The sequence below is a fragment of the Onychostoma macrolepis genome, chromosome 24 (genome assembly GCF_012432095.1).
Source record: "Onychostoma macrolepis isolate SWU-2019 chromosome 24, ASM1243209v1, whole genome shotgun sequence".
NCBI lineage: Eukaryota > Metazoa > Chordata > Actinopteri > Cypriniformes > Cyprinidae > Onychostoma > Onychostoma macrolepis.
Window position 1 is genome coordinate 26,335,978 of NC_081178.1, and position 11,540 is coordinate 26,347,517.

Below are 11,540 nucleotides of genomic sequence, written 5' to 3' on the forward strand. Positions count from 1 at the left end.
CTGGCGGTGGACAGACGGCTCTCAGGGTCCTCACAAGAACCACTCGTCTTCATTAAGTGGCCTGCGTTATCCACTAGACAAATGATGCTCTTCCAGCCTGAGGGCATTTATCCTGCCCTGAGGGAGAGCCGTCAGCTCACACTCCTGCCCTCTGTTCATTAAACAGCTGCTGCTTTATGACAGCAGCGATCAGGTTAATCTGTGTCAAACACGCTCCTGCTTTAGCACTAAACCACAGGACCTGGTGAATGAGATCTGCACATTAGACTATGAGAAAGAGTGAAAACACAGTGCCTTTAGCTTTGCTGATAGACGCATGTTCTGCTGAGTATGTGGAGCCTGATATTAAGTAATATTAAAAGTCAAAATAAAACACATTTGCATTCCCATTATAGCACCTATATATGACCATTAATATGAAAAATGTGGAGTGTTGAGGACTACTCTCTGAAAAACCACCAGCACACACCTTTCAGAAGGTCTTTTGACCAGGTAAGTTGTTGTCAACTTTCAATAAGACTGATTAACCAAAAACAGTAGCTTATGTCAATACTTGGAAATCTGTCAACATTAAAGCTACACTGGGTGTTTTTTTTATTTAATATATTCAGAATTAACTAAATGCATCATAAAACATGAAACTGATTGCATTTGTATTTTAGGCTTATCTGCTTGCCTGTACATAGTATTATTTATTAATACAGTGCATACTGAATTTGGTTGTCTAATATCCATGCATTAATCCACATTATAGAAAGAGACTGTAAAGAAAATGCATAAGAAAACGTGCAATTTAGCGTGTTGTGCTCGTATTATGGGTTGACTTGTTTGCTTGTGTTTAGTGTTCATCATCCATAAAGTGTATACTCTATTTCATCTGTTTTAGTACATGAGTACAAACCTTGTAAAAAATAACTGGTGGTTAGCAGAGGCCTTTTTTAATGCCCTACAAGTAAGAGTTTATAAAAGCCTGTTTCCATCACAGAAAGTTTCAGGGATTTCAGATTTTCCGTCTTGTTGCAACCCTATCCATAGGCTATCTATCTATCTATCTATCTATCTATCTATCTATCTATCTATCTATCTATCTATCTATCTATCTATCTATCTATCTATCTATCTATCTATCTATCTATCTATCTATCCATCCATCCATCCATCCATCCATCCATCTGTGTATATGTGTGTGTCATGTCATCAATGTCATCTGAAATGGTAGATAGTTTCAGAGCCTAAGCAATGTACTACAGTTTGATGAAATATTGCAATGGCACATTTTATGATAATATGATAATATGCTCTGATGAATCATGCACAGTAAGACCAGGAACATGTATTAAAGAAAGTAAATCAGTTCAATTGATCAAGTCCTAACTTCTTTTGTGTCTCTGTGTGAAGTTACCCATTAATGAAAATGTTCACGAACAACCATTAACATCATGTGATGAAAATGAGCCTGCCGTTAATTATAGTAGCTGCTAAATTCAGCACATTGAAGACATTTATGAAAGCCTGCTGTTAACATTTTTAGTGGCTTTTGTGCATTGTAAAAAATGGAAAGCTTATATTGAGTGAACTAAAATCATATAAAGGGGATAAAGGTAAATGAAATAGATGCATGGATGTCTGAGTCACGTGTATTCGAAGCACCAACAGATATCTATGACAGCACGGCGTCTGTGGAGTGTCTTGTTTTTCTTCACTTCTTCTCCAGTTCCAAGGTTAGCAGTCTTTTGACAGGGCGGCCGTGTAAACACTTTTTATATGTGGCCTTGTAAACTGAACTCAAGTGGCATTCAAGTGTTATACACAATAAGAAAATGAACCGAACTGGGCCTCATTCTGTCACAGTGTTGAGAAATTATCAAGGACATCTTTTAATTGAATATTCCAGCTCCACGGGAAACATTGAGTTTCAACTTTAAGATAAAATCAGATGCAATCGTACTTATTTTTCTGTGAAACGAGTATGCAGTCTTTTACATAATTATAGAGCTATATGTTATGTAAAACTAGGTCTGGCATGTGTGTGCGAGTGTCTTTCTGGATGGGGGAGTTGATGAAAGGCCCACTTTGCAGATTATCCACAGTACAAAAAAGCAAAAAAAGAGGCTACTTATCTTTTCAGTTAGATTTCAATTTATGAAAGGCTTAACCTCGCTGCCAGATATGCCATGCCTTTCATCAAGTCTGCCTCTATTTGCTTGGGTTTATCTGTCGCCAGACATCCACAGTGTGACAGAAATACATTTTACAACTGTAACTCCAGCCGAGCTAAATCCACCCTGAGCAACGCCGAGCTCCAAATGACGGGCGGATAGTCAAAGTTTCGCATTAGTCAAAGTGTGTTTGCTTTTTGTAAACGTCTTTTAAGTGCTGTGGGGAAATGCACGTGGTCCTCAAAAGATGTTTAGACTGCCCCCATCAGCAAATTTCTGCATATTTTCCTGCATAATCTCCAACGGCTGGACATCATACATCTAGTAAACCCTTTTGTGTTTGCTACAAATATTTGCACAAGTCTGCCAACAGAGAACGGATTTGCATGGCTTCCCAAAAGTATACGATGGATCCGTCATATCTGTCATATGCGGCAAACTGCAGGATATCTGCTTATTTTTACACAGACTCACTGTTGAAATCAGTACTTTATCATTTCACAAAAGTCTTTAAAGTGATAGTTCGCAAAAATGACAATTTTGTTATCGTTTTTAACCTCATGTTATTCCAAACCTGTATGACACAGAGAGATGTTTTTAAGAATTTAAATCAATTTGATTCCGATTTTAATTCAGTTACGATTCCTTTGGGTATATTTCTGTTTTAAGTTATACAGGAGAGGGTTTCGGAAAGATTCAAACCAGGATCTCTTTATTTTGAGTTACTAGTTTAAAGAAATTATGTATAAGAGTCTAAGTTTTGGGAATCGGCCCACATTTATTGAATTCACAAAAAAAAGGGTTGGGTATCATTTGAATTTTAACGATTCCAACTCTGTTTATCAATCCTTAACATTCCCAGTTTTTTTTTCCAATAAGGTGTTAAAAATGAAGTCAAACATATTTATTCTGTGTCTTTTTGCAAAACATTCTTTTGCAGCTGAATACCATGAACAAAAATCAGCACCCTAACTTATATGAGGAACTTCTGCCTATGCTTTTAACAAAAATACCAACTAGACTAGAATAGACTTCAAACATTATTAAAATAATTAAACAGTTAGAAATAAAATAAGAACAAATAAATGAATTAGCAATAGCACAAAATAACATTAATAGCACAGAGGGAATATTAGACTGCTGTCACTTTAAGACCTAATGCACGGATCCCATATACTGATACACATGTGCTTTCTCAACCGTTTATGCTCACTTAAGACAAAACCCACTGTGTTTACAAGGATATTTTGACAGAAGTTAACGTGTATTTGTCTGTTTGTAACGGTGGGGGTCGCCCTGGCACAAATAAAATCTCTTTAAGTCTTTTTTCGGGCGCCAGCCAGGATTGATCCTGACAAAATTAAAGTAACCCAGGATAGCCAATAAAAAAAACCACCTGTTACAATATTAAGTCACAAAAAATAGTCAGAAGAAAAACTGTTCGAAATGGGAAGATTTATTCCACAATGTCCATGAAGAATCTTGGTTGAAAAATAAGTAACAGGAAAAAAAAAAAACATTTCAGCACTTTGTATCAATTCAAGGGTGAATTCGGGGAATTCCTCCGTGTAGTAATTGCGTCACACAAGTTCACAGTCATGAGGGGAGCTGAAGCGTGTATCTAGTGGTCATCAGACACCAGGACAGGTGAATAAGCAGCCGTAACTTGTCTTCAGAACCACCTAACTAAATCCGGATAATCTTGAAGTGCAACGCTTTAAAAAAATCACGTGGGACTCCGCAACGCACCAGATAGCGTTCGCAGAAGGCAACAGTTCCTGACGCGGCCATCTTTCCACCTACTTCACTCTCACACTGCAATCCTTACCGATGACGCAATCCTCCTGGGTAAGATCACTTCCTTATATCCTTTTTCTTCCGCCATTAATTGAAACACTCCACCCCTAACGGCAACGTAAACGAAAGTAAACTGAAAAATATTGTGGCCCAAAGTATTTTGCACTGCCACACTCTCCCTCCCTGGAAGAAAACAACCCGTGGTTGTTTAAAAGGAAGCATGGATTAGAAACCTAGGAATTCTTCTTCCTCATCAGAGGCTTCTTGAAATAGATCAATGAGTTTGCGTTTTTCCTTTGTCTCCAATTCCTCGGCTGTTGGAAAACACATTTTTAAATTACAGATATGTGCTGTCCGGACATCCTCTCCAGTGTCCTCTAGAGCTATTTGATAGTTCAACGGACCAAGCTGCTTCAGGATACGGTAAGGCCCCTTCCATTTTGGTGCCAACTTTGCACTAAAGTTATGTTTTGCACTTGACTGTGGAAAGTTTCGCAGCCATACCGGTCTTTGCATTTAAATGTTAATTCTCTCCTCTTTTGTTATAGTTCCTCAGTTGTCTCATCTTGGCTTTTTCACTACTTTCTTTGGCTTGCATTTGCAGCTGATGGAGATGATGAACCACATCATAGGAAGCAGTGTCTGGAGTTAAATTACGGCCATGAAGCATTTTGTCCATTGGACCTTGGAGTTTTCTGCCAAGCTGGAGTTCTGCTGGGGATAGTGCAGTGGTTTCTTGGATGCCTGAATTCAGGGCGAATCGGAACTCTGGTAAGAACTGGTCCCACTTCTTGTGGTTATCATCCACATAGGCTGACATCATATTTTTTAGAGTCCGATTCACTCTTTCAGTCATGTTGGTTTGTGGGTGGTATGCTGTAGTCAGTTTTCGGGTAATGCTCCAATTCTCACATAGTTCTCTGAACACAGCTGAGACAAACTGAACACCCCTGTCTGAGAGGATGAAATCTGGCACACCCCATCGTGTCAGAATCTCTTTTCTGAAGATGGAAGCAACATTCTGAGCCGTGGCCTGACGGATGGGAAACAGCTCAACCCATCGAGAAAAATAATCAACAAAAACTAGTAGGTATTCATTTTGATTTGAACTTCGTGGTAATGGGCCCATGATGTCAACTCCCAGCATTTGGTTTGGGCGAGTGGTAGTAATTTGCTGCAATTTTCCAACAGGTTTCTGATTTTCATTTTTTAATGTTTGACACTTTACACAAGCTCTGACATGACGTTTCACGTCAGCCCACATGCCTGGCCAAAAAACCACTTCCTGGAGTCGCTTGTACGTTTTGAAGATCCCTCCATGGCCACTAAGTGGACTGGAGTGATAATGCTGCAGCAGAGAGGGCCGAAGACTACTGGGAACATACACTCGGTAGTGCAACTGGTTATTTGGGAGGTAGGTTTTCTGGTATAATTTGTCCTCAACAACTTCATATTGGTCCATCAAACTTGCATTGTTCTCTGCAACGGCTTGCAATAGCTTTGAAACCTCCGGGTCTTTGTGCTGTTCCTCCCACAGGACAACATCTGATAAAGACAAGTCTGGATCCTTGTGGCTGGTGTACAGACTGCAGCTTGAGGTTGGAGAAGACCTGGATAGTGCATCTGGGGCTACATTGAGTTTCCCTTTTCTGTACTCAATGATGAAATCGAATTTCTGCAGTCTTAGGACCCAACGGATGAGTCGACTGGTGGTTTTGGTGGAACCCATGACCCATTGCAAGGCGGAGTGGTCAGTGACAACTGTGAAGAGTTTGTGTTCGAGGTAATGTTGCCATTTTCCAGGGCCCACACAACTGCCAGACATTCTTTTCGGTTGTTGTATAGTTAAGTTCAGCTCCTGTCAAAGTTCTACTTGCATAAGCAATAACTTCCTCCCTTCCAGCATCCTTCCTTTGTGCCAAAATGGCACCCAAACCGTGTCACTGGCATCAGTATAAACCATGAAGGGAGATCAAGATTTGGATGGCCGAGGATGGGTGGCGAGGTGAGGCAAGCCTTCAACTGTTCAAATGATTGTTGACACTGAGCTGTCCATTGAAATCGATGTTCCTTCTTTTTCAGGGAATTAAGGGGTTCGGCTATTCTTGAGAAGTTCGGGACAAACCGATGATACCACCCCGCCAATCCGAGGAACCTTTGTACCTCCTTCAGGTTTCTAGGCACAGGGTAAGCGTGAATGGCTTCAGTTTTACATGGGTCTGCCGAGATGCCGTGAATGCTTACAACATGTCCTAGAAAAACGATTTCTTGAAGAAAGAACTGGCTCTTCTTCAAATTAATAGTTAGACCAGCAGTCTCCAATCTGTGAAGGACAGTCTGAAGGTCATGGAAGTGCTGGGTGATTGAAGGTGAGTGAATGATGATATCGTCTATATAGGCGAAGCATAGTTTTCTCCTTAGTTCCCCAGGACTGTTTCCATAAGTCTCTGGAAAGTGGCAGGAGCATTTTTTAAACCAAACGGCATAACATTAAATTGATAGAGACCTGCAGGAGTGATGAAGGCAGTCTTGGCTTTGCTATTGGGGTCCATCGCTACCTGCCAATAACCACTATTAAGATCAATAGTGGAGAAAATGGCTGCGCCAGAAAGTGACTCAGGATTTCTGTGATGTTTGGAAGAGGGTAAGCATCACTTTCTGTTACAGAATTAACCTTTCTGTAGTCCACACAGAATCTAAGTTTGCCATCCTTTTGGGTACCAAGACCACTGGTGAGGCCCAACCAGAGTGGGATGGTTCAACAATTCCTTGCTTCAACATTTCGTCAAGCTGTTCCTCCATGGCAAGTTGTTTAAGAGGGACAAGCGGTATGGTTTTTGCTTAATGGGTACCTGATAAGTGGTATAAATGTGGTGTTGCAGAACATCAGTACGTCCAGTCCGAGAGTACACACCGAGGATTGCTTTCCAGGATGTGGAGCAACTGTTGTTTACCATCTGGAGGTAAATGAGCTTTATTCACTGCGGTTTTAGTAACGTTGTTTCATCCATACTGTCAAGTTGTTGATTTAGCATTTGAGGGACGGAGGTGGAATAGAACTTAATAGGAACAGATTCTGTGTTGTTTTTCTGTTGCAGGGGTTCCTGATGTGGACTCACCATTGGCACGCTGGCATTGCCTGGTTGAAAGTGGTACTCCTTTTCAGGTGTAAGCTTAAAAGAATATTTTTGATCAGTGACATTAAGCTGCATTCCACTGAAGAATATAAAATCCAACCCCAGGACTACAGCATAGGCGAGGGCTTGTGACGACAGAACAGTAGCAGGTATAGTGAAAGCTTGATCGTGGAGGTGTATGGTGGTATTCATCCAGCCTAAGGGAATCTCTGCTTCTCCATTTGCTAGGTAGAGAGGACCACTGGACCATGGATGGAGCTGATCGGGTGATGTGAGCTGTCTCATGAGACTTTCATGAATAAGTGTGTAGCTTGCACCAGTATCCACGATGGCTTTTCCAGTCCAGGCAGCAATATTGATGGGAACAACCAACTGCTGGGGTACTGTCATTGTTGCATTAGGGTTTGTGTAGGCTTTCTTGGTGGTAGATAGAGGCTTCTGCATTCTTGTAGCAGTCACAGAGTTGTTAGAAGACTGACCCCTTGTCTGAGGAGATGAATAGGGATGTTTGCTGCTGGTAAATTGGTGTGCAGTTGACTGAGGGGACGGTGGAGGGTTATAGTGTGGACACTTGCCTGGCGGATGCTGTCCTCTGCATCTCCAACATTGAACTGGGATTTTCTCAGCAGGTCGGTTCGATGAGGGTCTTTGTAATGTGGTTGGATACTTTGGGCCCATTCGACCTTCATATCGAAGCTGTTGTTCATAATCTTTTTCCAGTTGGTGTCCCAACTTGACCAGTTCCTCCACAGTACACACTCGACTACGCAACTGGCTGGCAAGGTAAGGCTTGATGTTCTTAAGTATCATCTTTACAATTTCACCTTCAGTTAGATCTGTCTTCCATCTTTTACAAAGGGCTCTGTAGGAGAATGCAAAGTCTCTTATAGATTCTTTCTCACCCTGGATTTTCGTTCTAACTCGTTCAGCCAGTTCATCCTCATAATCTTCAGATAGGAACGCAGAAAGGAATGCAGCCTCAAACTCACTCCACGTGGATATGCTGGAACGTCTGACCTCCCACCAGTCACGGCGGTTCCATGTAGGACAGTACGGAATGTGGCCAGGACATCCGCATCAGTGAGGGGATGAAGAGCCAAGAAATCCTGACATTTAGTTAAGTACAGGAGGGGTCTGCATCGTCTGATGGCCTTCCAAAAGTGGGAAAGGTTAACTTGATATGATCACTTTTACTACAGACGTGGGAAGAAGGGGTGAAGATTCAGCTGGCAAATTTGAAGTAATGGTGTTGCTGAGAATTTGTGGTGCCAATTTTTGTTGTTCTTCAATTTGATTGTTGATATCTTGAAATCCTTTCTCCAACTCATTTCTCAACTCCTTTACACATGTGGAAAACTTGTGGATTTGGGTGACACATTGCTGAAGTTCTGAAGTAATGTGATCCTGACTTGTTTGAAATGTATGTTGACCAGCTTTGATGTCCTGCTGGACTTCTGACTGGAGTTGATCTACCATGAAACGCATTTCCGACACCAAGGTAGATTCCACCTTTTGGAGTTCAGCTGTCATCATTTGCTTTATAGCTTTAGTCAACTTGTCCATTTCAGATTCCTCTTGTTGTTTGGTAGTGGTCAACAGAGTGAAGACTTGGCTTTTGTTATCCTCCACTTTTACAGCAAGGTCAGCGAGCTGATTTTTATGGTGGGAAGAAGTGGCTTTCATTTCTTGGGTAAGATCATCCACAATTTTTTCTTGCCTTTTCATGAAGTCAAATAGAATATCCCAGTTCCCTTTCACCTGAGCAGTGAACTGTTGAATTTCTTTTCCAGGAGTTGGGAGGACGTTGGGTAGGTCATGTTGTGCCACAGAAGAAGGAGTTCCACCTTCAGATGATGTGCAGAGTTGCATAGGTTCTGGCTGAAATGAAGCAGAGCCACCTAGAGGCATGGAGGCAAAGTGCACCTGAGACCGGGGATGGGGACTGCTGAATTGAGTTGGGGTGAAGTGGAAAGTGGGAAACTGAGGTAGAAGAATGGGTCTTGGCTGCACAGGTGGCCAGGCAGGCGTCGCTATGTCTGGAGGAGGGTCAATTTCCACTGATGTGGAAGGGGAAGGAGGGATAGTAGCCATTTTGTTTTGGGTTTTTGTTGTGTTTGTGTGAGTGAAAGAAATGTAGAGTAGAAAATCAGTAAATATAAAATGTAAATCAGTAATAGTGTTTGGGTCAGTAATTTCTTGCACCACGTTTTCACTAAACAATATAAAACTTTTCACAAATGGTCAACCAATACTTTTCCCAATTTAATAACACTCCGCAATCAAAAGCACAATTTCCAAAAGCAACATTTTTCCTTTATGGTTCAAAGTTTTAACCTTTAACAATTTACCATAAGGTCTCAATAATTCTCCAACAAACACAATTCACAAAAATAATGTTCAAGTTCACATACACAATTTTTTCAAGTCCCTGTTCGGCGCCACTCTGTAACGGTGGGGGTCGCCTGGCACAAATAAAATCTCTTTAAGTCTTTTTTCGGGCGCCAGCCAGGATTGATCCTGACAAAATTAAAGTAACCCAGGATAGCCAATAAAAAAAACCACCTGTTACAATATTAAGTCACAAAAAATAGTCAGAAGAAAAACTGTTCGAAATGGGAAGATTTATTCCACAATGTCCATGAAGAATCTTGGTTGAAAAATAAGTAACAGGAAAAAAAAAAAACATTTCAGCACTTTGTATCAATTCAAGGGTGAATTCGGGGAATTCCTCCGTGTAGTAATTGCGTCACACAAGTTCACAGTCATGAGGGGAGCTGAAGCGTGTATCTAGTGGTCATCAGACACCAGGACAGGTGAATAAGCAGCCGTAACTTGTCTTCAGAACCACCTAACTAAATCCGGATAATCTTGAAGTGCAACGCTTTAAAAAAATCACGTGGGACTCCGCAACGCACCAGATAGCGTTCGCAGAAGGCAACAGTTCCTGACGCGGCCGTCTTTCCACCTACTTCACTCTCACACTGCAATCCTTACCGATGACGCAATCCTCCTGGGTAAGATCACTTCCTTATATCCTTTTTTCTTCCGCCATTAATTGAAACACTCCACCCCTAACGCGCAACGTAAAACGAAAGTAAACTGAAAAAATATTGTGGCCCAAAGTATTTTGCACTGCCACATGTTCAAGCACAAGAAGATGCAAAAGAGATTCAGGATTTGCGCAATGTATAAAATCACATTAAAATGCACACACAGGAATGGATAGTCAAGTCAAGTCACCCTGCAAATTTGCATTCACACATATTTGGTTAAAATTATTTATTTAGCTGTGTCGCTAAACAACGGGAGCATTGCTTTGCAAGACAACTCTGATACAGGGAATCATCTAACTTGAGACAGTCTGGAAAATATTAGTTTTAATAATTAACAAAATGCAAGGAATAAAATAAAATATTGGTCTTGGAATCAATATTGGGATCATTCAGATTGTAGCATTTTAACCAACCCTGCTGGAGCTCAGAATAGAGAAAGTCGTACCAGTCTGGGATGACATGAAGTGTAAATAATGACAGAAGTTCAATTTTTGGATGAGATATTCACTGAAGCTGCAATGCCCTCTTTATAGAATGAAAGGTAAAGAGTCAGTCTGTGCAGAAACAGAATTTTTTTTTTTTAATGCGACTGAGAGCAAAAGGCCTCTTCTTTTGAAAAACAGAACAATGAATATATTCTGGGCCGTCTAGGACTCTTAGAGCCACATTCAGACAGTGAGATGAGAAGAGAACCGAAGGATAAGGGAAGAAGAGGGTCCTCGTATAACAATATACCTCTCACTCACCCCCACTCACAAAAACAATTTCCCTCACTCCCTTTCTTTACACAGAGAACACACTCATCCCCATCCTTTTCATTTAATTTTGCTCTTGAGGGGCCGGTGTCTTCGGGCCTCGTGGAAACCTGCTCTTCACGGCGTGGGCCGCTCTCTTTCTGCCACTCCGTGACTCCGTCTACAGCGGGGTGTCTGCTCTGCGCCTGACCTTTTCAAATATTACACATACCAAATGAGATTCACTCCATCTGGAATAAAACATTTGGGTGAGATTCCATAACTTGGCAATGACTTTAGGAAGTGTGTAGAATTCCAAGTGTCTGCTGAGTCTCTAGGCAATTCTGTCTCCTTTCCTGCAGGAGATTTTTAAAGGGCTTATCCACTGTTTTGACATTTAGTGTTGTGGTATACAGGGTATTGTGGTCTTCATTTTTTAATATGACCAAGGGGAACCACAACAGCTGCTTATGTCTATAGATGTCCAGCATGTTTTATAGAAATGGACTGGTAATTGTTTTATCAACATTTTTGACTGATATTTTACACTTTTCTACTAAACTGTAAAATGTTGTTACTGTTTCTTAAACAAACAAACAAATAAATTAATCTTGTGAGAATTAAGTGAAGAGCATCGAACCAGTTTATGATGCAATTTTG

General features: G+C 41.0%; 4 long non-coding RNA genes across 7 annotated transcripts; all 4 read left to right on the top strand.

The window, feature by feature from the left end:
- The first annotated feature begins 4,260 nt into the window (after positions 1–4,260).
- Positions 4,261–5,925, top strand: LOC131533596 (uncharacterized). The gene is made up of 7 exons (XR_009269158.1): positions 4,261–4,379; positions 4,561–4,727; positions 4,887–5,042; positions 5,148–5,370; positions 5,494–5,554; positions 5,638–5,739; positions 5,860–5,925. It is a non-coding gene; the product is annotated as an uncharacterized LOC131533596 (long non-coding RNA).
- Positions 5,926–5,943: 18 nt separating this feature from the next.
- On the top strand, positions 5,944–6,571 carry LOC131533597 (uncharacterized). Its single transcript, XR_009269159.1, has 4 exons — positions 5,944–5,961; positions 6,039–6,143; positions 6,260–6,325; positions 6,459–6,571. It is a non-coding gene; the product is annotated as an uncharacterized LOC131533597 (long non-coding RNA).
- Positions 6,572–7,111: 540 nt separating this feature from the next.
- On the top strand, positions 7,112–8,189 carry LOC131533480 (uncharacterized). 3 transcript variants are annotated; one of them, XR_009269122.1, is made up of 5 exons: positions 7,112–7,242; positions 7,322–7,473; positions 7,546–7,722; positions 7,814–7,876; positions 8,047–8,189. It is a non-coding gene; the product is annotated as an uncharacterized LOC131533480 (long non-coding RNA). The 3 variants fall into 3 exon arrangements; XR_009269124.1 differs by having other exon boundaries at positions 7,322–7,722; positions 8,023–8,189; XR_009269121.1 differs by having other exon boundaries at positions 7,322–7,722.
- A 111-nt stretch (positions 8,190–8,300) lies between these two features.
- On the top strand, positions 8,301–9,084 carry LOC131533481 (uncharacterized). Of its 2 annotated transcripts, none has more exons than XR_009269125.1 (3): positions 8,301–8,591; positions 8,683–8,783; positions 8,884–9,084. It is a non-coding gene; the product is annotated as an uncharacterized LOC131533481 (long non-coding RNA). The 2 variants fall into 2 exon arrangements; XR_009269126.1 differs by having other exon boundaries at positions 8,731–8,783.
- The last annotated feature ends 2,456 nt before the right edge of the window (positions 9,085–11,540 follow it).